This window comes from Cyprinodon tularosa, unplaced genomic scaffold (genome assembly GCF_016077235.1).
Source record: "Cyprinodon tularosa strain WSP-4 unplaced genomic scaffold, ASM1607723v1 ctg250, whole genome shotgun sequence".
Taxonomy (NCBI): domain Eukaryota; kingdom Metazoa; phylum Chordata; class Actinopteri; order Cyprinodontiformes; family Cyprinodontidae; genus Cyprinodon; species Cyprinodon tularosa.
Window position 1 is genome coordinate 973,652 of NW_024038929.1, and position 26,082 is coordinate 999,733.

General features: G+C 38.1%; 1 long non-coding RNA gene across 1 annotated transcript in view; it reads right to left on the minus strand.

Moving 5' to 3' along the window:
• LOC119785572 overlaps positions 1-26,082 on the minus strand; it is a 268,891-nt gene that overhangs the window by 108,667 nt on the left and 134,142 nt on the right. Inside the window, exon 2 of the long non-coding RNA XR_005281050.1 lies at positions 9,993-10,106. This is a non-coding gene — a long non-coding RNA (uncharacterized LOC119785572). The remainder of the gene's footprint in view (positions 1-9,992; positions 10,107-26,082) is intronic.

A 26,082-nucleotide genomic window follows, 5' to 3' on the forward strand; every position in this document is an offset into this window, starting at 1 on the left:
CGATAAGTCAAGATTATTTTTGTGTAGTCTTCTACTGGCTGTTATCAGGTATATCTGATTGTGTACAATAGGATTTTAAGCAAATTTTTTACCATTAAATTATGCAAAAGGTGTCAGACACAAAACATCTCAGAAACCATATGTATTAAATATGATACATTTGGCATTATAGGGTTAAACAATTGCAAGACAATTATTAGGTGTTAAATTCAATAATTTTGGTCCTAATGACAAACAGACCAACTTTAGAAATTGAACGTAAAATGATGCAGGTTTACAGGCGATCTGCAAGTCATGGATTTCCTAAATAAACATTTATTTAGGATAAACCAACGCTTTACTTCGATTTGCCATCAAAGGCTTGGAGGGAAAATAATTATCAGTGAGCTAGTAGCAACTTTCACTTGTATTAAAGTCAAATTTGTATTTTCAAATATATTCAGGAATGTTTAAAAGCAGCTAATTATAAACTAACTCGGATATGAAACTCTTCTCTATGAATAAAAGCAATTTTTTTTTTATACAAAAGTAAAAAGTATTTAAAACTTTTAATGTTCAAAGAAACTAAACTTCTGCTGCTCCGTGACCATGGACCCTTACCGGTCACAATCTAATTATAAGGCGACTTTAAGAAGGTGCCAAACTAATTAGATTTAGTTTTACTTACCTGGAAGAACAAGCAGGTAAGGTCTTTTTTTGATGTTTTTTTTTTACCTTTTAGTTTCACACTTCTTCCAGTTTTTCCTCCATCTGTCCACATTTTAACAGTTTTGTTCCAACGGCCGTTTGATCATTTTAGTGTATTTTGTGAATTCAGATCTTTATCTCTTAATGAGGCTTTCACAGAACAATATGTCCTGACTTTAAATATACGCTGAACTAAATTAGGAGCATGTATGCATGTGTAGCTATAGGAACATGAGCTATTTTCAGCTTTGTCACATGTATAACCATAAACTGTTCCAGCTGAAACATTTAGACATGTTTAAAACAAAGACAATATAGAAGCTTTATTTTTCTTCTCTTTTTCACAGAAACTAATCAGAGATTTTAGGTGTAATGCAGTGCTGAAATTTAAAGAATTCTCACATTATTTTAGTTAATATGAATATATTCGGTGAAAATTTTTTTCACCTTTGACAGTGAGAAGACTATTTAAAGATAAAGGAATATCTCAGGAGCTCGTGTCTGGAGAAAAACAACCAAATGTCCAAGTTTAAGGTCTAATCTGTAGATTCAGATTCATTTTGAAATAGGAAAAAATAAGTGGAGTCATCTGATTTTATTTCAGATTATTCCTAATAAAAATGCGAAATTGTATTTTTTGTAACTGTGAAAGTAAAGGAATTATATAAATATTGCCTCTTATGCATTAAAACATAAAAGTTCCCTGTTTGTATGATAATTAGAGCTGCTCGACGTATTGAATCATCTTATTTCAATATGAATGTATGCATCACAACAATTAAAAAAGGATTGTTGGATGCTTTATTTTGGAGAATTATAATCTTACATTCATATGGACTCCAGCTTTAACCAACACTGGAAAAAATCTAAATCTTGATAAGTCATTTTTTCTTAAATTAAGTGCATTTGTTCCTGTATTGAGGAGGTAAAAGACACATTTTGCCAATAGAACAAGAAAATTTACATTTAAAATACAAAAAAAACAATTGCATTGTCTTATTTGTAGTGCATATTATCTAGTTATCTTATTTTCAGAGTAAAAATACTCATTCCACTGGCAAAATGTCTCATTTACCTACTCAAATTAATAGTAAATACACTTAATTTAAAAATTTTTTACTTATTTCTAGATTGTTTTTCCAGTGAAACCAGATGTATAAAGATCAGAAATAAGCAAAAATTTCTTAAAATATGTCTATTTCCCCTTATATTGAATAGGTCAATAAGATGATTTGCAAATGGAGTTAGTATTTTTAGTCTTAAGATAAGATAATTAGATATGACGCACTTGAAATAAAACAATGCAATTGTTTTTTCTTATTTTAAATGTAAATTGTCTTGTTCCATTGGCAAAGTATGTCACTTGCCTCCTTAATTCAAGAGATAAATGCCCTTATTATAAGAAAAAAAGTACTAGAAGTATCTAGAAGTAAGATATCATACTCTTAAATTATTTATATTTAAAATGACTCTGACATTCCTAAAACTGCAAATCGGCTTTCGTTTACCAATATAGCAAGTATTATTACTTTTTAAGATATCTTCAAATACAAAATTATGTCTATTCCAATCTGCCACAGTTTCAGAAAACCAAGCTTGATCAACATTTTAGTTTTATTATAATTTAGTTGGTTGCAAGGATTTCACAGAAATAGAAGATTACGCCATATGCAAACTGTCACAATGATGTGCATGACAAGCAGGGGTGGATTTACCATTAGGCAATACTAGGCAGTTGCCTAGGGCCCCATGTTCCTGGGGGCCCCCCATAAAACTCCTTTGACATGTAGGGTTAATACAGCTATTATTTATTTGTGCACATTATGCTTTTAAAATGCCACCAGAATGCTTATAATCTGAAGTGTGTCTCAGTGTCCACTATATTGGCTCAGTCCATTTGCTGCAAATGTTCAGAAAGGCTCCAGAGAGACAGTGAAGAACAGTGTTGCCAACTTAGCACTTTAGTCGCTATATTTAGCCACATTTCACACCCCTTTAGCACTTTCATTTCAAAAAAGCGACAAGTCTAGCAACTTTTTTCTGCTACTGGAGACTTTGGCGACATCTATAAAAGCAGCGAACTCTGCTCTCCAGAGCGAGTAGATTGGTAACCCCGCCTCCTGCTCTCCTCCATCTTGTCTGCTGTCATGATTCATGCAGCTATTATTTCATCCAAATGAAAAATGGAGAACAGATAAGCAGATCATGGCTTGTCTACAGTGAAAAGAAGGACTGGGTTATTTACTTTGGCCTTTTTGGAAACACAGGAAGGAGCAATCAGCTAAGTGAGCTTAGTGCTTGGAAAAAATCTTTCATTCCTTTAGAGACAGCATGAAAAGTCAGCTGAGTACAAAACATAGAGAGGAAAACAAGAAGAAACGGGACAAGAAGAGAGGGACACAACCTAGAATAAATAATTCTATTAACATTTCTCTATCTGCATAATGGGGCTGTTTTATGTGTTGTCTGCTCATCTCAGAGGGCCCCCTGCCTGTCTTTGCCTAGGGCCCCAAATTCCCTAAATCCACCCATGATGACAAGGAAAGGCTATATATACTGCATTCATCAATTAGGAAGCTAACATTATGTTACTTCTTGAGCTCCTTGAGTTATTTACTGTCACAGGTAGGAGCTTCGGTATGATTTAAGGAGGGCCAACCCTCGCACGCTGAAACTAGGAGCGGCCAACTGGGCAAATGCCCGGTAACTAAAGGGATACACACCTGTCGAAGTAGTTTAAAGTCTATTTTTCTGGGATGCAAGATATCATCGCCCCCCCTATCGGTATCGGCCTTAAAACTGAATATCGGACATCGGCCACCCCACCGATATTTAACCCGATATTTGATCAGCTTCTGAGTTTCTAAAGTCTAAAAAAAAAAAAAATAATACTACTTCTTCCTCAAAAACTTTTTTACAAACTTCTAAAGACGAGGGAAAAAATATTGATAAATTAAAATATCACAATATCTTCATATGCTGATATATTGCCATTTATAAACACCATATCAATCTCTTTTACTAATGAAATATTGCTATATGTCATCGTTATGCTACGAAATCCCCCGAAAATTCACGAAATTTTGCCATATTTTTATATGTTGATATATTGACGCGGTATCGATCTATTTTACTAACAAAATCTTACAAGAATTAGCAAAATATCACGAGAGTTTGTAACAGAACGATGAAATTTCATGAGATTTTGAAAGTAAAATAGATCGATACCGCGTTTTTAAAAATCAACTTGATATCAGCATATGAAAATATATTTGAGTATATTATTTTTCAAATTCGTCAGAAATGGATAACAAACTGCTATTTTCAATGACTACTTATTTTTGTCCAGCTTTAACATCGGTATCGATATCGGTTATCGGCTACATGAGTTTTAAAATATCGGCATATCGGATATCGGCCAAAACCCCAATATCGTGCATCCCTACTATTTTTCGTACAAAACTAAAGGGATAAACACAAATCTGACATCCTTCACATGCGTATTTACTGTAAATATATATACATTTTCTATGGTGACTTGATCATTCTTTAGTGCTTTCAATAAAAATGTGAACTTTGAAACAAAACAATGCTGTATAAATAATGTATAAAGATCAGAGAGTGGTGTGAATTCAGTGAAGGGAGAGAAGGCAGGAAAGTGTGGGTTCATTACAATCTCATTTAATGCAGTTTTCAGCATTTTTTGTTGCTTTTTTCTGCACTGGTGAAGAGTTAAAAATGTCTTCATTTAAGTAACAGACTAGAAAAATCTATTTTTGTTTAAAGTATTTTGCTGATAGAGGGAGAAAAAAAAAAAAGTACGTTCCCTGCCATGTTTAGTACATCTCCCTTTTGCAGTTGCTTCATGACAAAGCTCTTTCCGTTCCACACTAAGCAGTCGATACTTAAAGGATAAAAAGAAAGGACGTTAACTTTGAAGTGACGTGACATTTCCGCATCAACGGAAAGGAAAACACTGCAGTAGCCACCATCGGTTGATGTGAAACCGAGCGGTGAGACGGCGTTTGATGTGATGCTCAGGGATTCAGTTCAGCTGAAGGTATTAGTCCATCCTTTTACACCTGCTTCCTTCACTACGTCTTCATCACTCCTTCAGATCTTCATTAATATTAAAGTTTTTTTTTTTTTTTTAAGTTTAATTCCTGCAGTAAAGTTTAGCTCAGTCAAAGTTCACATGTATTCTGCAGAACATGTTCAGGTAACGTAGCAGTTTCTTTGCAAACAAATCACAAACCCTGTTTAGACAGATGTTAACAGCTGTTTGCATGAATCCATTACATAGAAACAAAAGCAATTTGCTTCTTTAGAAGTATTAATTCAAACTAAACTTTATGAAATGTGCAGTAGTAGGCATTCAAAATTTCCCCACTTTCCTTGAAGGGCCCTTGGCTGGTCCCCTACTGCTCTGTTTCAAACATCAATCTTTGCACCAAAATATTCTGTCATGATTTTTGGACATTAAGATCTAAAGAGAAGCGTGTGTGCCGGGTTGATCATGCTTGAGTCAGCTCAAGCATGATCAACCTGCCATATATTTCTGTGAGCAGGCAAGCACAGCCTGTATGTGTGGAGGGAAATCTAGTTAGTTTAAGAAAATAATAATTACAATTATTTGCAGTCTTTTTTGTTCCATTTAGATTTTTGTTGTTGTTAATGTAATGTAAAAAAAAAAATGTATGGTTGAAAAAGTTCATGTTTTACCATGCTTTTTAAGCTCCTTTGTGGACCACAAGGGAAAAAAGAAAAAGTTTTTAAAAAGTTGGAAAGAAAATATATATGCAAATTAGGCAATGACGTCATTCAGCGACTTCTAGCTACTTGTAGCACAGCCAATAGCTACTTTCCTTACTGAGGAGTTGGCAACACTGTGAAAGGGTGGAGTCAGAGTAAAAAAATGTGCAAGTGGCTGGAATTTAGAGGGGATTTCACTTGGAGTTGCAGGGAAGTTGGCTGCCATTCGGCTGGCGTTTGCTACTGTACAATAAATTAGCTGAAGTAATCACAGGGGTTAAAATTAAGGCTTTGTGCCTTTAGAAGATAATTTAGAATTGAAAACACAAACGTGAAGGTAGAAACTCTTATAATGTACCAAACTAGGAACATGGTTGGATTAAAAACTTTAAAAAGCAGCTGCTTCCTGATGTAACATTAGCTTCTAGATGAACACATCAGTTTGCTGAGGAAGTCAAATTAGCTAATGAGACAATTAGCTATAATGACTTGTGGGAAAAATGTGCATTAACACACTGATTATTGTACCTTATGCATGCATATATTAGACTGAATAAAGGCTAAACTCTGTGAATGTTAATATGTTAAAATGTTAGGATATGTAGGGTCCTATGATTTCTGTGATGCGGATAAACTAGCCAGAATCGCTAAATTTAGCAAAGGAAGCTAAATCTAGTATTGAATGCTAAATCTAATGGAAGTCTCTCATTTGAGTTAGACTTTATGGTTTTTGAGGCATTTTCTTCACCAGTAGAGTGAAAAGAGATTTCTGACAACTCTATTAAAAGCAATGGGCAACATTTGAAAAAGTAATGGCGACATACGGTGGTAAAAGTTGAAGCTAGCATGCTAGCTCAAGCTAGAAGAAAATAGACAACAGATCTCAAACATCACATCATGCGCTCTGCTAATGTTAAGTGGTAATTAGGAATGTAAGGAAACAAAATACATATTTTTTTTATACAGTTGGTTGTTAGGTTGGTAGAAAATTATATTTAGGCTGTTCTACTTGTCTTTGATCGTGTGAAAAAAATGTTAACTTAACGGAATATGATTGAGATAAAGATTAGATTAGAGCTAGAGAAAACAAAAACACTTTAAATAGCTAACAGAACTATAATAGGGAGTACAGTCTAATATAGAATTGTACAGTAGCAGCCATTCAAAATTTCCCCACTTTATTTAATGGGTCATTGGCTGGTCCCCTACAATTCCTTTTTAAACAATCTTTGTACTAAAATATTCTGTCATGGACATTAAAATCTAAAGAGAAATAACATCTCCTGGTCAGATCCTGCAATTCAGTGAAAGGGTGGAGCCAGAGTAAAAAATATGCACGCCTGGAAGTAGCTGGAAGTTGGAGGGGTTTTTCCTGGGAGTTGCAGGCTGGCATTTGACTGGGAAGGACCATTTTGAATGTCTTGTACTGTACTTTACAATATAGATTACAGCCTCTCAATCAGTAAGCTTTTTCATAATGATTGGGTATTTTGTGAAATAATTAAAAGTATGCGGTCTGCCTCAGGTCTGCCTGTATTTCGAATGGGCTGAACTATTGGAGGCCCTCACAACCTAACTTGATTGGTGCAAATCTCCATTCCTTTGTCCACCGCAGACTCCTGTATCTGCCGGTAGCAGATTACGTGGCAGGCTCTTTTTTACAGAAACAAGAAAAAGTAGGTCAGCAATAGAGAATAGGTATGCAGAAACCCTGGAGTCCTCTAAATAATGTAAAAAGGGAACTTGGCAGTAAAATACCCAAGGAATTTATGGATCTGGAGTGCAACTTTTCTGCAGGTTTATTCTGTGCACAATCGACTGAACGCATAGGAATACATGTGACGGAGTTACATCAGACCCGGGAGAAGAAGCTAGCCAGCGGGAGCCAGACACAGATGCAAACTCCTCACCGTTCAATTACATCAGGATAACTGAGACATTAATTTATTTTTTACATTGGTTTTGTACTTTAAAAGAAGTATTCTTCTGTATACTTTACCTCCTTAAGTTTGGGATGGGTTAAATGCAGAGAGTTCATTTCGTTGCTTTGTACTTGTGACAGTATGACAATAAAAAAAAAAAAAGGTGAAAAAAAAAAACATTTGTCCACATTTGCCTGTTTAATGGGATCCAAGTTCATTTTTACTTCCAGCTTTCAGTTTGTAGGTTTTGTTTCTTTAGGAGATATTTTTATGTTAGAGGTTGTATATGTCACACATAAGTATGTTTATTTTTTGAAAAATGATGGGTAAATATTGTTAATACCATGCATATGATCTAGTGAACAACAATTATTTGTTCAATTTAAGAGCGTAAAATAACGGTCACTAAAACTTGTGTGGATACACTATTTATTAAATATTTTTCAGTGTATTTATAACTACATACTTTTCAGATTAATGAATACAGTCAGAAAGAAAAATGTGCATTGAAAAATAATGAAAAGATAAAAATGGAAATAGTGGAATTTGTTGTAACTGCATTAGGAACAAGCAATGTTAAAATTCTTTTATCTGATTGGTTATTGATTGATAACCAAACAATATTTTTTTACCTCCTCTTTACTGTATGGTGAATTAGTTTGAGGACATTCAAAGTGTCCTCAGTTATAAATAAAACCTGTCTCTCAACATGAAGTCTTTCTGGATTCAAAAGCCACATGTGGACCATCACAATCTTTCAAACTTCTGCAGATGTGCAGATCTAGTCATTCAGCCTTGAAGTCCTTTTTCCAGCACCTTGTCCTAAAGTTTCCAGGAAAAGTCTTAAAAGGCATTGAATTCTTCAAAATAAAACTAAGGCCTTAATTGGTATTAAAATGTCTTAAATTAGTCTTTCGTAGTTTTGTTTTTAAAACATCATGAATAGGAATATTTTTATCACGATTTATTTTTGTAATCTAAATAAAACATTAAAATTGAAAACATTTTTTTTTATAAAAAAAAATAAAAAATAAAAGCTCGCCATTATTGTTTCAGTCCCGATAGCGGAACCAATAAAGCGTTGTTGCTGCCGGGACATTTGGGAGATGCACCATTAACTTTTTGTCTGGAAAACATGAGCAAGCATAAATGTAACGAAAATAGTCTCCAGCCAAGAGTTTTCTCCATGGCTAAAACCAGGGAACATTCATGAGGCTCAGTGGATTTAGTGAAAGAAGTCATTCAATCTCAGAACGATGGGAATTAAGGCAGTGGAGTCGCACATGCGAAGCACGAAACACAAAGCGTCAAAATGGAGTCAGTTTAGTTCCACCCTTGTCTCTGCAACGCCTCCACTTATCACCAAATCAAACATACTAAGAAAACCATACAAAGAAAAATAGCTGCAAAAAAGACTTAGCACTGGTTATGTTGGGGCTTTAAAACTGATTTGTTTTGTTCCCTGCTAAAACAAAGTTTGTGAATTCAGTTAAATAATTGTTCAAATATATCTGTCATTTGTGTGTTTTTAGCTTTCTTCCTGTATGGGAAGCTTTTCAAAATTTAAACCATTAGTGCAGTGGTTTATGTTAAAATACACCTTTGGGTTAAGTTGTCGCAAGCAGGTTTTTCTTGAATTTGGTCTTAAATTTCTATTTCAAGTGGCATTAAAAAGTCTTAAAAAGTCTTGAATTTAACTTGCCTTATGCTGTAGGAACCCTGATGTGACAGTGGAATCAACATGTTTGCCGCCTGTTTCGACCGTACTGCTGCAGCATAAATCCAGTTCCCGGATTCTCAGAAAGTCACATATTTACTCTCCATTTGACTTTAACTGCAAACACTCTTTGTTACAAGTTGGACAGAAAAATCTTTTGAAGGTCAGCATGTTACATCGAACTGATCCAGGAGAGAAAAAGCAAACTGAACTATTCAACAATCTGCTGGCCTTGATTACATTCTCCAACAGCTCAAACACCAATCCCCAACTTTTTCCTTTTTTTTTTGTTTTCACCTTCTTTCCACCTTTCCCCGAGGCAGTTGTTGAGTTTGGTAGAAAGAAGGACAGACAAGCATTTTGCCAGGAGCACAGAATCGCTAGATTTAAGTCTGTTACTGCTCGACTCCTCTGGAGAATGACGATCACAAGGAAACAAAGACGGCGTGATGGTTTGACTGACAGCCTTTTATGTCTGTTCACTACAAGGTCAGATGTAGCCCAAATAGAAAATGGATGTGAGTGATCCTGAGTTTCTTCAAAGGATGTCCTTCGTTTGGCTTGAATGTTGTATGTTTTGTCAAAATGGAGGGTGCGACTTATGAGTGACAGCACTGAGAACCAATCTTAAGCGCGGGCATCAAAAGAAGAAGCCAAACAGCATCAGAGTCAAATGATCTAAATATAATTCGGTGACTGCAACCGTGTCAACTTCAACCTTGTCTCATAAATGTCATAAGGAGGGAATGTTCCGAGGTTAATTTCGTCATATTATCAAGAGAATAAGGCAATTACTAACAAATGACAAAAAAGGGCAATCGAGAAGCAATTCTGAGGATAACTGACCGCGATACGTCCTCTCGGCAGGTGGCTATTCATAATACAGCAGGTGATTCATATGAATTATTTCCTACCTGTCATTCACTTTGCTCTGCAGCCGAAGTAATTGTAGTCCTGGAGATCTCACTTTGGCACCTACAGCGGGAGTCTTGGCTGACCTTCCTGGGTGATTCTTTCCAAGCAATTATCTGCAGACATATTTTGAGGGAGGGGGGGGAGAAAAAGCGTAAATATTCAATAAAGGATCCGGCAACCAAGTTTTCTTCAATACAAGAGGCTTGTAAAAGCAACAGGAATGCAGATACGGGCGAGGTTTGGAGTATTAAGGGAAAACGGGGGGTTTAAATCCCCCATGTAAACACAACAGGTCATGAAGGCGGTGGATGTTGATGTGCTCCATTTTCCCAGCGATGATAAATTATGCAGCATATTTATAAGTATGGAAGAATTTAAAACTGACATTACCAATTGGAGAAACTGCCATTAACCAGCAGTCAGTCAATCTGAGCACACATCGAAACTCCAAGGCGCAAAACATCTATATTCCTGCCGAAGGTCAAGTAGCAACAAACTGTTGTGTAAATATTGTGACAAATGTGGGTATACTTTTTGTTTTTGTTTTTAAATTACAGTTTGTCTGTTACCAATGCGTACCTCACTCTAACCCTAACTGATTGACACCTTAGCCCTAAACCTAACCATTAGCAAAATAGCTTGTGAGGACCGCCAAAATGTTCTCACTTTGAAACAACGGGTTGTTGTTGAAACAACAATTTAATGGTGAAACCTGAAAAATGGTCCTCACTCTGAGGGCTAGACAGGTACACACACACACACACACACACATACACACACACACAAAATCACTATAAATGTGAATGTAATTTCAAATACGCAGATGTCATTTATCTATTATAAATATTAAATGTACCTCTAAAATGCACAGTTAAAAAATTTAATCTTGAGTAAATAAAAATCCAAGTAAATAAAATGTTAGAAAATAAGCAATTTCATGTTTAAAAAAAAAAAACAATAAATTTGAAAAATATAAAAATTAAGGGTGGAACAAAATCCACGGTTCGGTTCACAGTTTCGTGGTCATGGTTTTTGGTTCGATATATGTTGACTGTTACACTGAAATCCCATAAAAATTTATGAAAAAAATCCCAAAAAATGTATGAATTGTAAGGATCATTTCCACATGTTTTGCTGCTTTGAATTTAATCATCTCGCGCATGCCCTCTACGATCTCCGGAGCACAGCGGGGCGGAGCGCTGACGGAGTTTGTGGGATTTTGGGGTTAGCATGACATGTTGGTCGTGTTGCTGTTAGCATAAACAAAACGTGTTGCACAATGCTTGCACACTGTTGCACTTTTATCCACAACTTTCTTTCCGCCGTCATCGTAGGTCACTCTAAATGCAAAGTGGTCCCATACAGCAGACCTATAAAGTGCTGCTGGCGCGTCTTCCAACTCCTGTTCTTTCCCACTCGCCATACCCACACAATTCTCCACAACAGCTGATTTATTTCTGCTACACCCGGCTACGCTGCTTCGCTTCTTCTTCTTCTTGTTTACTACTGGTGGTTGGCTTTGGTCGCAGTACCGCCACCTTCTGCTCTGGAGTGTAAACGCTTCGCCTATGAGAAAAAGGAGCAGCGCATGAACCGAACGAAACACACGCGAAACGGACAGAGACAGTTGAACCGAACGGTTCGGACGGTTTTCATAAACCGTTCCATCCCTAATAGAAATTCAGTTTTTCTGTTTAACTTAATAGAGTAAATATGTATTTCAGTCCTCAATGTAGATTTTGTTTTTGGATCACAGGCTGAAATGTTTGTGAACTCCTCATTTTGAGAACCAATGAACTTAACGTGTATGTGGAAGGAATCTGGAGTTCCCAGAGAGAACATGCATCCATGACAGGAACATGGAAACATGAGAACCCTGTTAGTCAAATGATCCCTTTCACTATTATTCAGAGTATCGCCTCTATTTCCATATATAACGCACCATTTCTGATGTAGAAATGTTTCAACATGAACCAAAAGCCCTCCATTAATGGATGAATATTATGATCCTAAAGAGCAAGTGGCAGAAAAATAGAAAAGCAAATAAAGAATTCAAATTATTGGGTTCTAAAAGGAAAAAAGTTGACTTTATCACCAGGTGTATATTCATAATACATTTTATTTCAAAGGCGCTTTTCTAGACACTCAAGGTCACTGTACAAAGGATAAAAACACAATGAAAGAAAAAAGTCAAAACACAATAAAAAGCATTTTTTAAAAATCCAAAGGCTGGAACAGGGAAATTAATATGAAGGAGAATATTAAACAGATGAGTTTTGAGCTGCGATTTAAAATGAAGAAATTAGTAAGTAGGGTTAGTAAAGAGTTCCATAATTCTCCAGATGTTTAGTGTAATCAAGCTGCGCAGTTCTGTTTCTTCTTTTAAAGCCAAATCTATTTAAAATAAATATAGTCTCTTCGTTTTGTACCTTAAAGATCACTGAACATTCAGAGCGATCCCTTTTAAGTCGTCTTCTGTAATGTTGGACACCGTTCAGTTCAAAGTCCAATACAAATAAAATGTATTATTAAACTAGATTAACTAGTGTTTTAAAAGGGAGTCATGGCCTGGAAATCTGATTTTCCATGTTTAAAATGTGTTGGGCATATGACTGGGCTGTTTTTTTCCTCTTGAACTAATTAAACATTATTATTTTTGGAGAACTGTACACATAAAATGACCGATTTCATGTCAAATAACGATAACGGAAGACAAATCCTGATTCGCTGAACCCAATCTACCTCTCAGTTTTCTTAGCAGTGACTGCGGTGGATTATTACTGGAATATTAAAACAGAAACGGTGTGATGTTACCAACCAGAATAATTTTTTTGGTTGCATTTTTTTTATATAATGCAGGAAAGAGTTCATAATTAAGAAAAATGTCACCCCGAAAAATATCAGCTTTCCTAAATCAGCCAAGATGCTTCTTGACATCAAATCCTGTGCTTTCCTTTTTCTCCATATGCTTAGCATCTGTTTTTCCTCCATTTCCAAAGAAGCGTTAAGTTTAATTAGCTGTATTGAGACTATAAGACAATATTTTACAACTTTAATTGTATTGACAATATCACATTTTCACAAAGCATATGCCTTTGATAATGAGCAACGGAAACACTGTTTCAGTTGCATCTCCTGCTGTCGCTAATGGGACAGGCGCCTGTTTGCAGGTCTGTTGATGCTGAGGACTGGTTTTACTGGTAATTTTATGACTAAATACTAAATCAATTAAACAGCACAACCAAGCTCCTCCCCCCCTCTGTAAGGGAGAGCCCCGCCTCCCTGCGGTGGAAGTTAATTTTAGCCGCTTGTATCCAAGATTATCATCTGTTGGTCGCGATCCGATCCCGAGCGTACGGGTAGGAACGTAGATCTACTGCTGGTTTCATAAGTTTTATGTTAAAATGACAAACTGGGTTGTTAAACCGAGTCTTCCGTCTAGAATTATTTCCATGTTTCAATTATATTATCATAGTCTTTAAAATACCATAACCTGCACATCATTCTCTATTTTGGTTGGTCTTTATTACATAATTTTAATGAACAGATTTTACTCCGTACATTTAGATAATTTTTAATCGAGTTTTGCTTCTTCATTGTTGAAAACACAGGAGAAATTTTGTTAATGGAAATGAAAAAAATAATGCGATAGAGGAAAGTGAAACCGTCCCCCCTTCTCTTATTAAGGTGGACTTTCTTCTGGACTGATGAGCAAAGACTTTCTATCGGCCTTAGAGATATTTCCACTGGTCAATGAACAAGTGTTTTGGTTTCTGAGGGAAGAGCGTGGGATCCGGAAAACGAAAATTCCTGAAAAATTCCCTACAAATAGTTCCCACCAAAAAATATATAAATAGAACTGAAAATGACATCTGTCAAAAAAATAAATAAAATTAAATATTTTATGAAATTTTGAAACATTTGTAAATGTTTCAAAACTTAAAATCAAACATGAGATAATAGCAAAATTACTCTCAAACCAGTTTTTAAGAAGCATTTCATTCCTGCATTTTTTTTCATTCTAATTTCGATATACAAAAACTGTTCTTTGCCAACAATATTGGAATAAAATTCCCTCTATATTTTTATTTTTTACCTAATGCTTGAGTTGATGCATACGAGTTAGTTAAAACGATTGCTCAGGCCAATATACAGCGCTTGACACCATCAATGCTACAAGCGGGGCTCCCCTATTGTAATACTGCCTACCTAAGTTAAAAGACACACCGTCATTGGCCAGGTCATGTGACCTAGAAGATCGTATCGCTTTATGGTCACAGGCTCTTATATAGTCATGGAGCTAAGGCTTTAGCTCTATGGTTTTTCCACCTGTTTGACGACTAGTCATGGCTAATAGAAAACGTGAAAGGAATTGTGCGCGAGGAAAAACAAGAGTCCATCTTGGAAAGGAGTTTGTTTTCTGGCGCAGGCTGAAAGAATAAGCTGGATGTAAAACTGATTCTGTTCCTCAACTTTATTATTAAACTAGTAATTAAACATTTTTCTCCTAGTATAGAGTCATATATCTTTATTATTTACTGTAAAAATGTCCACAACTAGATATTATTTATTCTCCAGATGCACAGTATTTATATTGTAAAAAACTGTGTACAATGCAATATTTTTTTTAAACTATCACTTTTTCTGTTATTTTGATATATTTTTTTCAAGGTCCACATTTGCGTGACCACATCTGCATGGGCATCTTGCTGCTGTAACATCACGATTTCTCCATTGTGGGACAATAACAGGATTTTCTACTCGATCGTTTAGTAGAAGCAAATCATGTGCAGTTATGTGTCTAGTGCCCCTAGTGGCCAAAAGTTAGATGGTGTGACTTTAATCTTGATTGTCTTCTTGGATGGCTACCATTTTAGCCTCGTGAGACCATCCTGATCTCGCGAGCTTTCAAGATTTCACTCGCAGATCAGTCTGGAGACTCTCCGTTGAAGAAAATTTGGAGCCGTTCACCAAACGAACGTCCAATCAGCGTTGGCTTTGAGGCGGGTTGAGGTGTGACGCAACGAGAAGCGCGACAGTTCAGTCTAAAGAACATGGCGGCTTCAGCCGATGAAACTAGCGTTAGCGTGGCTATCGAGCAAGTTTCATCGGAATTACAGAGTATTTCTTCACTGAAAGAAGAGCAAAACACTGCTCTGGAGGCTTTTCTCAGAGAAAAAGATGTTTTTGCTCTCCTCCCGACTGGTTTCGGCAAGAGTTTGATCTATCAATTGGCTCCTCTTCGTCGTCGCTCTGTTAGTACGTCATATGCTTCGTTGATCTGATTGGTTTATTTGGCCCGTCTATCACCAACATAGGCCAATCAGCTAACCAGTTTTTTCGCCCCTTCCCAAAATTACTTCAACGGAAGGTTTCCAGATGGATATGCGGAGCAAATCCATCTGGCGGAGTCAGGTTACTACCATTTACCCTTTCTTGAGGTTAAATTATCATGAAGTACCGTTACTCTTACCATAGAAGTATTTTTGGGAACTCTGCTCACCTCTGGTAAATGATCATATTAGGTCAATACTTTTGCAGGCTGAATTTCTGCATGCAATTTATTTAAATTTAAGATTTTGGTGAATCAGAAAACATAAAAGTCAAATATGTAAATGCATAGCATAAAAGTTGAAAGTTTCCAAAAAAAAAAAAAAAAGGTCTGATTCTAATGAGGCTAATTTCCTCCAAAGAAACAGGATTATTATTTTTGCAAAGTTTCACCCAACAGTAAATTACCTTGGCCAGCAGCTCACACATGCTGCCTCTACCTGATAAAAATGTGCTGCTCTGACGGCATCATACTTCTTATTAACCCCCCCCCTACACACACACATCAATCTGTTTTTATTCTGTTACATTTTTCCACGTTCTGGTATTTCCCCACATATGCTTATTCAATATCCAGGCGATAAAAAAACCAGCAAGACCTCAATTTGCCTTGAAACATTTAATCTCCAAAAGAAGAAAAACACGTCCACACAAAGCAGCGAGAAGCTAAGTAACGGCGCAGGGTCATTTGGCACCCATGAAGTATTGGTGAAAAATGGGTTGCCATGGAGACTAATATGCTCCCAGCTGAAGACGGAGCGGTGTTCTGGTTGGACCGAGGGGAGCTGTGGGGCGCGGAGATAAGTTCACACAAAAGACACGCCATGTCAGCACACCTGTAATTAACATGTAGGGTTCAACTCACAGGAAATCATTAAAGGAAACACTTTGAACTAAAAACATCAAACTAGCTAAACAAATTCAATATGGAAAACATCAAAAGGTGGATTTAGGCTCCCAGCATGTTTGAGAAAGAACTGATTAATACGCTAGAAAAGAACAAAAGTTTTAACTTTGTTTATATTTAAATGAAAAAAAAAAAAGCTAAGATTTCATTTTTTAAAGCTTCCTGTATTGTTTTGGCTTTCTCACAAATACATGTTAATGGTTATGATGCTATAGTGCACCGCCCTTATTAAAAAGCCACTTTCCTTCTGTTCTGGACTTTAAGGCAGAGAGTCTATGGCTAATTTTATATGGAAAAAAAAAATAAAAATGCCCCAGGACCGTTCACTGACTGCGGCCAGTAAAACGAAGCACCTGCTGTTGGCATCATTTTAAAATTTAAGAGCGGTAATAAAGACATTTTTGTTGGATCTTTTTTTTTTCCCCATTTAAGTTTGGGAACAAAAGTTTCAGTGTTCCACCTCCCTGAGATCCTACTAAATTTTATTCTCCTCCACAGATCACAGACCCACTAAAAAGCCTCATGCGTCATATTTCTAGTTTTCAGCAGTCCCGAACAATAAAAGACATCCAAGTAAAGACTGATGAACATTTACAGGCTTCCATACTTGCTCACATCCATAATTGTAAAACTTTTGTTGGTTTTGATGTTATGGATCGGAACAGAGTGGAGCAAAACTGGGAAATGAAAAGAAACAGATGCATTGAGTTAAAAAAAAAGTCAAATCTGAACACAGTTGAAACCAACAGGCCATTCAAAATGGCCCTTCCCAGTGTAGTGGGAAAAAAAAAAAAAAAAAAAAAAGTATTCAACTACTAACACCAGTTAAATAAACAGAGATCAATGGATTTCAGTCGATCGGCACTTTATTTTTATCTTTCCAAAGAGAGAACAGTTCATTATTCATCCCGTATTGCTTGGTAATCAGCCCTGTTCTGCCTGAGCAGCGTTCCTTTTCCCTTACTTACAATAACGCAAAGTTTTCAGAGTAAAAACTAATTGCATACACTTTTGTTAAACAGTAAATGTTATGAATAACCTTGAGAAAGAATATGGTTTGTTATGGGAAGAAGCAATCTCTGGTCTACAAACCCCCTCAAGCAGGTGAACTGTGTGGTCTTGAGGGTGAAACAGGAAGAGTGAAAACTTTTATAGTGAGTAACTCGCATAAATTAAATAAGAGAAACTAAATTTTGCGACCACACCAGTCAAACGCCAGCCCACTTCCCTGCAACTCCCAGCGAAATCCCCTCCAAATTCCAGCCACTAGTGTGACCCCTGGAGTGCATATATTTTTTGCATATTGTTTTACTCTGACTCCACCCTTTCACTGAATTAAAGGGTCTGACCAGGAGATGACGTCTCTCTTTAGATCTTAATGTCCACAAATGATGACATAAAGAATATTTTTGTAAAAAGATTGATGTTTAAAAAGGAATTTAAAAAAAGGACCCATCAAGGAAAGTGAGAAAATGTTGAATGGCTACTGCTGTACATTTAATCAACAATGGCACACTGCCACAGCAAAATAAAAGCCACCACACATTTACAATATAAAAGAAAAAGTGTTTGAACAATGCAATGCATCTGATCAACTATTGCACTTATTCTAATCACTTATTCTAATCTGAATCAGAGTTGAAAATGAATTTAAATGTAAAACATTAGATTTTAATAACCGTCAGCCCCTGACCCTCTTGCTGCAAAGCTGGTTAGGGTGTGAAGCAAACTGGTGGCTACAGCACAGTGTAGCTCTGGGTAATAATGGAAAACAAAATCTGGTCAGCAAGGAATAATCAACGGATCATTTTTTATACCTAAAACTAATATGTTCGCTTTAGCGTTATAAAGTAACACCCAACTCCTGCCATCTTCCAGCAGTGACGTCACGGTGCGGTAAGCCTAGCGCCATTCTCCCCGCTTTCCAAGCTAAATCAATGGGAACTACTAGACACATCTGCAATCAACAACAATTATTGAAGATTTCCAGAGGACTTCACCATTGAAATTCACCAGAGCTATAGTGAAACTGACAATGCCCACGTGCATGGCAGCTGGATGCTGGAATACATCAGGTAACAGTGAAAAAAGTTTCACCTTTCTGATTCCTGATCCTCCACGGACGGGTTGGCCGTTGGATCGCCAACTTGAAGAGGGAGGATTTGCCATCGAACTTCTGGCCAGAGAAAAAACCCGTAATATGTAGCCAACATTTGGAAGAAGAATGTTTTCAAGATGACTTGGATAATAGCGCGTTGTGACAAACACCAGATACAGCACTGGGACTTGATCAACAGCCGATACCGCACCGTGACGTCACAAACCAGTAGGTGGCAGTAGTGTTCTTTGACAAACATGGATGCCTCCAATAAAGCACATTCAAATGATATTACTCTGAATTAAAACACTTATCATTTATTGAACAGGATGGAATAATATTTAAAGTACTTTCAGAAGTTTGAATTCTAAATATGACTGGACCTCAACTTCTAAAGACAAAATTAATATATTTATAAGGTGTAGCCACTGCAGCGAGGAAGTGGCAGTGATTCAGGGATCATCAGATCCCCAAACGTCATTTTTTCAGTTTCCATTGGTGAGGCGAAAGCTAATATAAAGATATTAAAAGTTCTCCTGAAAGCAAACCAATAAACTATTATGGCGACCCAAAGAGGAGGCCTTGCTTTGGGACGTAGAAGTTGAGGGAAAAATAAAAGGCCCAATTTTTTATGGTTAAATTGATGGAGAGATGGTGATTGAGTTCACCAGAAAACTTCCAGCATTACGGGGAGAACAGCCACATTTCCTGCGGTCTATTAATCCAATTGGGAACACTGTCCCCTCTGAGAAGCTGTGGCATCCTTTCTATAAACCTCAGACTTCACCAACTGAACACCTTTTGAGTCAAATCTTCAAAGATCAGAACCGTAACCTTCATTTTCTAAAAACCTTTTACAGCTGCTGGTAAAACAGACAAAGTCACAGAGAGAGCTGCTTAGAGGTGACCTTTAATGTGAAAAGCCGATGAAGGCACGTGGAAAGCTGTGAATTAGTCGGCATCAATGCTTCGGAAATGTATTTGCGCAGCTCGACCCGTAGGTCAAAGGCGTTCTTTGGATCAACAGGACCGATTTTAAGGGAAAACAGCTGCTGCACACAGTTGCTTTCAGTAAGACAACAAAACCGCCGTCATTGGTTACAAGGTTAGACACCTACGTGCTCCGGAGCAAAGTATCGATGTGATCGGGTTGGGATTTTTTCCTTATCACTACAATATCAAGTCACCTTGTTCTGTTCTTTTTCCCCACCGTTAATCAAATGTCAACAGCATTGCCATCAAACCCTGATATGAAGCCAATTAAATGCTCGTCTCAATCCGAAGGACTGCATTCTAATTTGTTTCCCTTTCTGCTCTTAGTGACTCCATTGAAGTCGTTTTGATCTCGCTGTCAGCTAAAAAGGTTCCAAATCAACCACATAAAACCCAGAGACAAAAAGAAATGTGAGTGAAGGAGGAGGAGGGATTCAGAGGCGCACGGCGGCTAAGACTCAGCACCAAGAGGCTGTGTTTTATCGCGGGGTTGAAGGGACAGGGTGAAGCTATTGACACACAGAGGTACGGCTAAGCCACTTCACATCCCAATCGATCACTCCACTACAAGCGGCACTACAAGTGGTATTCCCCTTCCCCGCAGAGATTTCTTTCCCCCTGCCTTCAGAAGCCGGACACCTGGCTGGGTTCTGATCCAACACGAGCTTCAGTTGCATTGCTGCGCAGCCCTTCCAGTCCTCCTTTGTTCCTCGATCAAAACTCGGCGTGAGAATGTTTTGTTGCTCGGTGTTTGGCTGCTGCAGGAGCAGGAAACAGATGGCGGGCTATTTATGGACAGGGCTGCAGAATCCAGCTCAAATAAAATGTTCTTTCAAAGGAATTCACATTCTTTTTTCTGGCTTTTTTTTTTTATGTCTGCTCAGGGAACTTTGTGAAGCGCTGGACCGAGAACTTCTAAATGAGATTATAAAAGGTGTGCTTTAAAGCATTTGACATTATCAGACTGAATTTGAATACCTCCCTCTTTACCGCCTTTAACTCCTGCTAATCTCTCCCAGGAGGTTGCTTATTAACCTGGACCGACGCTCTGCCCCTTCCAGGACGAGGCCGCTCCGTTTCTCTGTCACTCAAACGCTCCTGTAATTAACGAGCGTCCTCATCGGATACACGCCGGCTATTTGCTCCATTGTTAGCAAACATTAAATACACGAGGATTTGCAGAGTTAATAAGGCTCCTTTAAAACACCGAGGATGGTTACCATGGAGCCATGTTTATGGAGCGGACCTGAATAAACTGGGCTGTTTATGGTGCCGGATGTAAATAAAAAAAAATAGGCCTTGAAGATAAGCCGTTCATGACATCCCGTCTGGCAGAAGGTGACAGTTTGAAATTACATTAATCCTTATCTATTCATTATGAAATTTGAGCGTCCGCATGTAGGTGCAGCAACGCCTTATCGCTGCCAGGAGCCTCGGCTGAATCCAAATTGATTTCTATCTTTGTGGAATCTATTGCAAATTCCTCTCATGGCCGGCGAATGCGGAAGGCAGCGACTGCTGCTCACAGGTCAAGTCAGATTAATCTCAGGCTATCTGATCAGCCCATCCCAGAGCCGTGTTATGTGTGAGAAATATAGCACATTTCAGATTACAGCACTCCCTCTAAAAGCCTTTAGCTGTAGTGCTTTCTTTCAATAGTTTGGAACAGAGCATTCATTTCATCTCTGGGCACTTCTTTTAAAGGCTATCCCACTAGGTGCTATCACTAGGAGGTTCAAGGGCAAAATAAATCAGCGATGACACATCACATCGTTGTTATGTAGGGCACAGAGGTCTCCTGTCTGCTGGGAGAAAAAAAAAAAAAAAGAAAACAGCTCAGGTTGAGAGAACACCTTTGTGTTCGGGAGCTGGATCACATTAACAGCCCGACTCATTACATTAATAGCTGTGGCACCACCTCAACATGAATAATGCCATACCTTCTGTGAAGGGGTTGCAAACCGGTCCGACAGCGGAAAAAGCAGCAGACCATGATTAACCATAAATCCATAAATGACAAAACGCATACGTATGGCTGAAAGAGGGCGATGACAGGGTTACTCTGGCAAACCCATTAACTCAGGATGGAGGACACAGGAAAAAAAAACAAACATAAAACAACAGTTTGGGTTTCAGGTCATCTAACATCAATGTGGAAGAATTTGTTTCAGACTTACTTCCTATTATGAACATTTTTCCTGAAGGTTTCACTGAAACTTTTCTACCTGGACTTGGACTGTTTGAGACAAACCTACGGTGGCCCTGAAGTGCAAACTGCAACTAAAAATCTAAAAGTGCAACTACATTAAGGAAAACACAACTACATTAACCTACCGGAAAAGGTAGGTACCAGTGGGAAACATGAGACATCGCTGATTGGACTTCGGCGCCGTTTGACCCTTGAACCGGTAGTTGCGTCGTCTGAACAGTCCAGCTTCTTTTAAGTGTGTCTTCAGTGTACGCAAACTAACTGAAATTCCGTGATTAGTCTTGAGCATATCCAGTATCACCTCGTACGTATGTCCTGATTCAAAATATTCCTGGATAACGGCAGCTATGTTTGGGGCGCCGACAATATCCATGTTTTCAAAAGCCGCAGCAGGCAGAATGACTTCCGGTTCAAGGGTCAAACGGCGCCGTCGTCCAATCAGCGATGTCTCATGTTTCCTACTGGTACCTACCTTTTCCGGTAGGTTAATGTAATTGTGTTTTCCTTAATGTAGAGCTCAGTTTTTTTACAGAACATGGTTGGCAACCAAACCATATATAAAAATATATAACACTTTACATTTAGTTATGCTCTGGAACAAAGTTAAATCCCATTACTTAGTCAAATAAATGGTTAAAGTTAAAATAACTGCAAATTAAAAAGGTGGCATTTTAATAATTTCAAGGAAACTGTGTTAATGTATTGCAAAATACTTTAGACTTTGCTAAACTGCTGAAAAGGTTTGGGTCAGGTTACAGATAAAAAAAAAAAAAAAAGTTCAAAGGGGGCTTTAGAAAGAAAAGTTTATAATGTAATACGTGGGTTAATGCACCTTTCTGTTCCAGACTAGCTACATTTTCTGGTAAAATACAAAAAAATTGGTAAAGTGGCTGCAATAAGAAATCCAATTAGGGTCGGCACAAAACCAGTATTCCAAAGTTCGTCTCTGGGGAATTCAGTAGAGATGCTTTCAGATCATGTAAATCCACTCCCTCTATTTGCTGTTCAATGTGTATATTCTGATGACTACTGTCTACTTTTAAGGCTAGGCTTAAAACTTTCCTTTTTGATAAAGCTTCTAGTTAGAGTGGCTCAGGTTATCCTGATCTATCTCTATAGCTAATCTGCTATAGGCTTAGACTGCTGGAGGACATAGGGACCCCTTTTTCATCATTCTGCTTCATTCTATCTCTATTCTCCCACTCTGCAGAATCTGTTAGTTCAATCTCTAACGTTCTGCTCTCTCTGCTTTTTCTCATAGTAGCTTCATCTGGTCTGTTCCTGTTTGGCTGTGACTCCATCCTGGAGAGAAATATCAGCTGTGCTGCTGCCATCAACACCTTTGTTTCTAGATGTTGGAGATCGGCCTGTTTTTCAGTGTAGTCCTGTTTCTCTGACTGTGACTAACTGGATGTGCTCTCTTCATCCTCTGACATGGGAGCTGGCTCGGAGCTCGTCTGCCTGGCTGTGTGTTTCCTGGACGAGGCCGCCTTTTACAGTTGCCTTTTGTATCTATGCTTCTTTTTCTATGTCTGCTTCTGTCGCCTTGAACTCCAGTGGGCCTCAGCAGATGGCCGCTCACACTGAGCCTGGTTCTGCTGGAGGTTTCTTCCTGTTCAAAGGGAGTTTTTCCTCTCCACTGTCGCTACAAGCATGCTTAGTGTGAGGGATTGCTGAAGAGTCAATGAGTCGATGCAATCAACTGGTTTTCCTTAGATACAAACAACTTTGAATCAATCTGACTGGATAATCTGGTGAACTGTAAAGTGCCTTGAGATGACATGTTGTGAATTGGTGCTATAGAAATGAACTGAATTGAATGTTTCTTGTTGAGACTTGAGCCATTTTTCAATTCATAAGAATGCAAGTATGGACGTGTCTTTGCCTTACACAGGAAAGTATGAATACGGGTCAATTGGATATGAAGCATACTCTTGATAATACCTTTTTTCATTTGTTGGGGGAATAATAGTTAACAGTCACACACAAATCAAACATTTTGCAAAATAAAACTTCGTAATCAAAGGCAGCAGTCCTTCAAAACATGGCTATGCCGAGAGCGGGCTGCTGCAGACAGGCTAACGTTAGCCGTGGCTGGTGTTAGCCTCGGAGCTCCGCTGGTTGCCGTGGTCCTCTCAATTTTGGAAATTGTTTTTTAAACTGCATTAAATCAGTAAATGGTCCATATGGTGAAGCTTAAAAGTATAAAGTTCTCGCCTCAAATGATCTTAAAACATACTTTTATTGAACAACAGCAACAGAAAAGAAAACTTAACTAAATACTCTGTGCTCTGTGATAGCTCCATTGGAAGCTGCTGCTGTCGCAGTGCATGCTGGGAGAGCGGCCAATCTCAAGAACTAACAAGTCTGCTCTGATGTTTCACAAGCACATGACAACACACAAGTACATGTATTGAGACACGACCTTGGCTAACATTTGTTAGCATTGTGTCATTTCCATCATCTGGAGGAGGGAAAAGCAATATTTCTTTATACGTCAATGGTTGATGTGCATCAAGGTGCAGCAAAAGGTCCTGCATTGCGTTTTGAGCAGCACGTCATGAGCTTCCAACCCATGTGACACGCTTCAGAAGCAGCAGCTGCTGTAGTTGAAAAAAGATTTACTTTTGCTGCTGGACGCATTAACAAATCAGAGAAGCTGATCTGGGAAGTGACAGCGAGACAGACACAGCACTGCTGATGCAGAGCGCTATGATCACTCCTCTGAAACAGTTTAACACCTAAATTGCAACTACAACTGTGTAGTTCCTGCTGGACATAGCAGCTATAAACATGTTGGTTTTGTTCAGGAGCTGTTTGAACGTCACCATCTCATGCAGAGATTTTAACCTTGAACTGGTAAAACAACTGCATGCAAACCACATGCGCTCCGCGGGCTACCAACCCCTCTGCCGCTGAAGAGCAGCTTTGGCGAGGCGGCAGGTGCGTCAGCGCTGCACAAATACATAGCTCATATAATGCATGTCATAAATGTGAAAAAGTGTATGGGAAATGTTTGAGGTTAATCAATTTTTGTAAATAAAACTGTAATTTCAATTGCGTAGTAAAGCATTCTTATTTTCCCGATTTATTTTTAATACAAATTTAGACTACAAATAATGATAGCATACAATATTGCCTTTAAACTACATATTGGACCGATTTTAAGGTCTACATATCCACAATGAGTTTATTTCACACACTAGAACCATTTGAGTTGACGACATCATCACTACTCATGTATTCCGTTGGGAAAAAATGTCGCCAGTCAAATAGACGGCCAGTGGGAGTTCTAGTAGGATCAGAATCTGGGCGTCCTAGTGTTAAAGCATATCTTCCTCATCCAGTAAATCATACACAAACATTTGTTGGTTTATAAGACAAGATGTTTAAATGCTGTTTAGGTGCAAAAATAAACTGCATAGAACAGAAGCAGCTTCCCCAAGCAGAATGCCATCACTTCATGACTACGTCAGTCTGACTCGGCATTTATGAGCTTCAAGGTAAATGAAAGGCAGCTTCTGATCCAGCTTTGCTAACAGTCACGTTTATTTGTTTAAGGGAGAACAGACTCTTTATACCTTTGACTAACAAATCATTTTAGATGTGGGTAAAGAGAAGATATGCATCATGTCTTCACTGATGTACAGTCATGGAGGAAAAAAGTACTGTTGTGATGAGATGTCACTGATCACAACTGATAACTAGTTTTACCCTTGATTTGAATTACCTATTAACTATAACTTCCAGTCCTAGTTATTTAATATATTCATAATCTCCCTGTGAATTCACAACAGTACCCTCTCTATAATCTAAGTGTAAAATAAAGTTCCAGCAAAGAAAAAGGTGAAAATGGGACTATTACAAACACAGACTTTACGAAAGTCTTAATTTGCCTGCAAAGCAATGATCTACAGAAAGCATCAGGGCTTCAGATGCTTTTCTGCTCCGTTATTGTTATTAATCACATGGGAGCCGCTCTCCTGGATCAGCACAATGCGAAAATTCTTCAAAAGCCCGGTGTCTCTCTAACCTCGTCCACCTCCCAAGCACTCTGCACCTTCCCCAGCACCAGGGGATCCATCACAAATCAAGAACGGCAAGGTCAATAAAAGCAACCATGCCAGACTCTCTGACTGACACATCAAAAGTTGCCACAGTGGTGCTAAACGTGCTGCCTTCTTTCCCATCCGACCAATTTAGCGGCGTCCGAGGGGAGTCCGCTAATCCATGGCTCTGAAAGTGCGCCTAATCAACCTCTGATTAAGAGCGAGCACGCCAATGTTTTCAGCAGCATCCTCGCTGCCCTCACCTGCCCCTGAAGCCAGTCAAAACACAAGGAAATTGGATTTATTTGTCCTTGCAGCCTTCCATGCTTTATGCTTCCTCTTGAATGCCTCAAGTCTCCTCGGTCTTGTTTTGGGCCCTTCATTCATTACACACTTGCCAATAGCAAAAGCAGAGCAAACATTTAATTTCAATGTCTTTCTTCGCTTTTACTTCCCCTCTCTTCCCTTTTGTCTTCTTCTTTTTTGGTGGTTGTTGTTATGA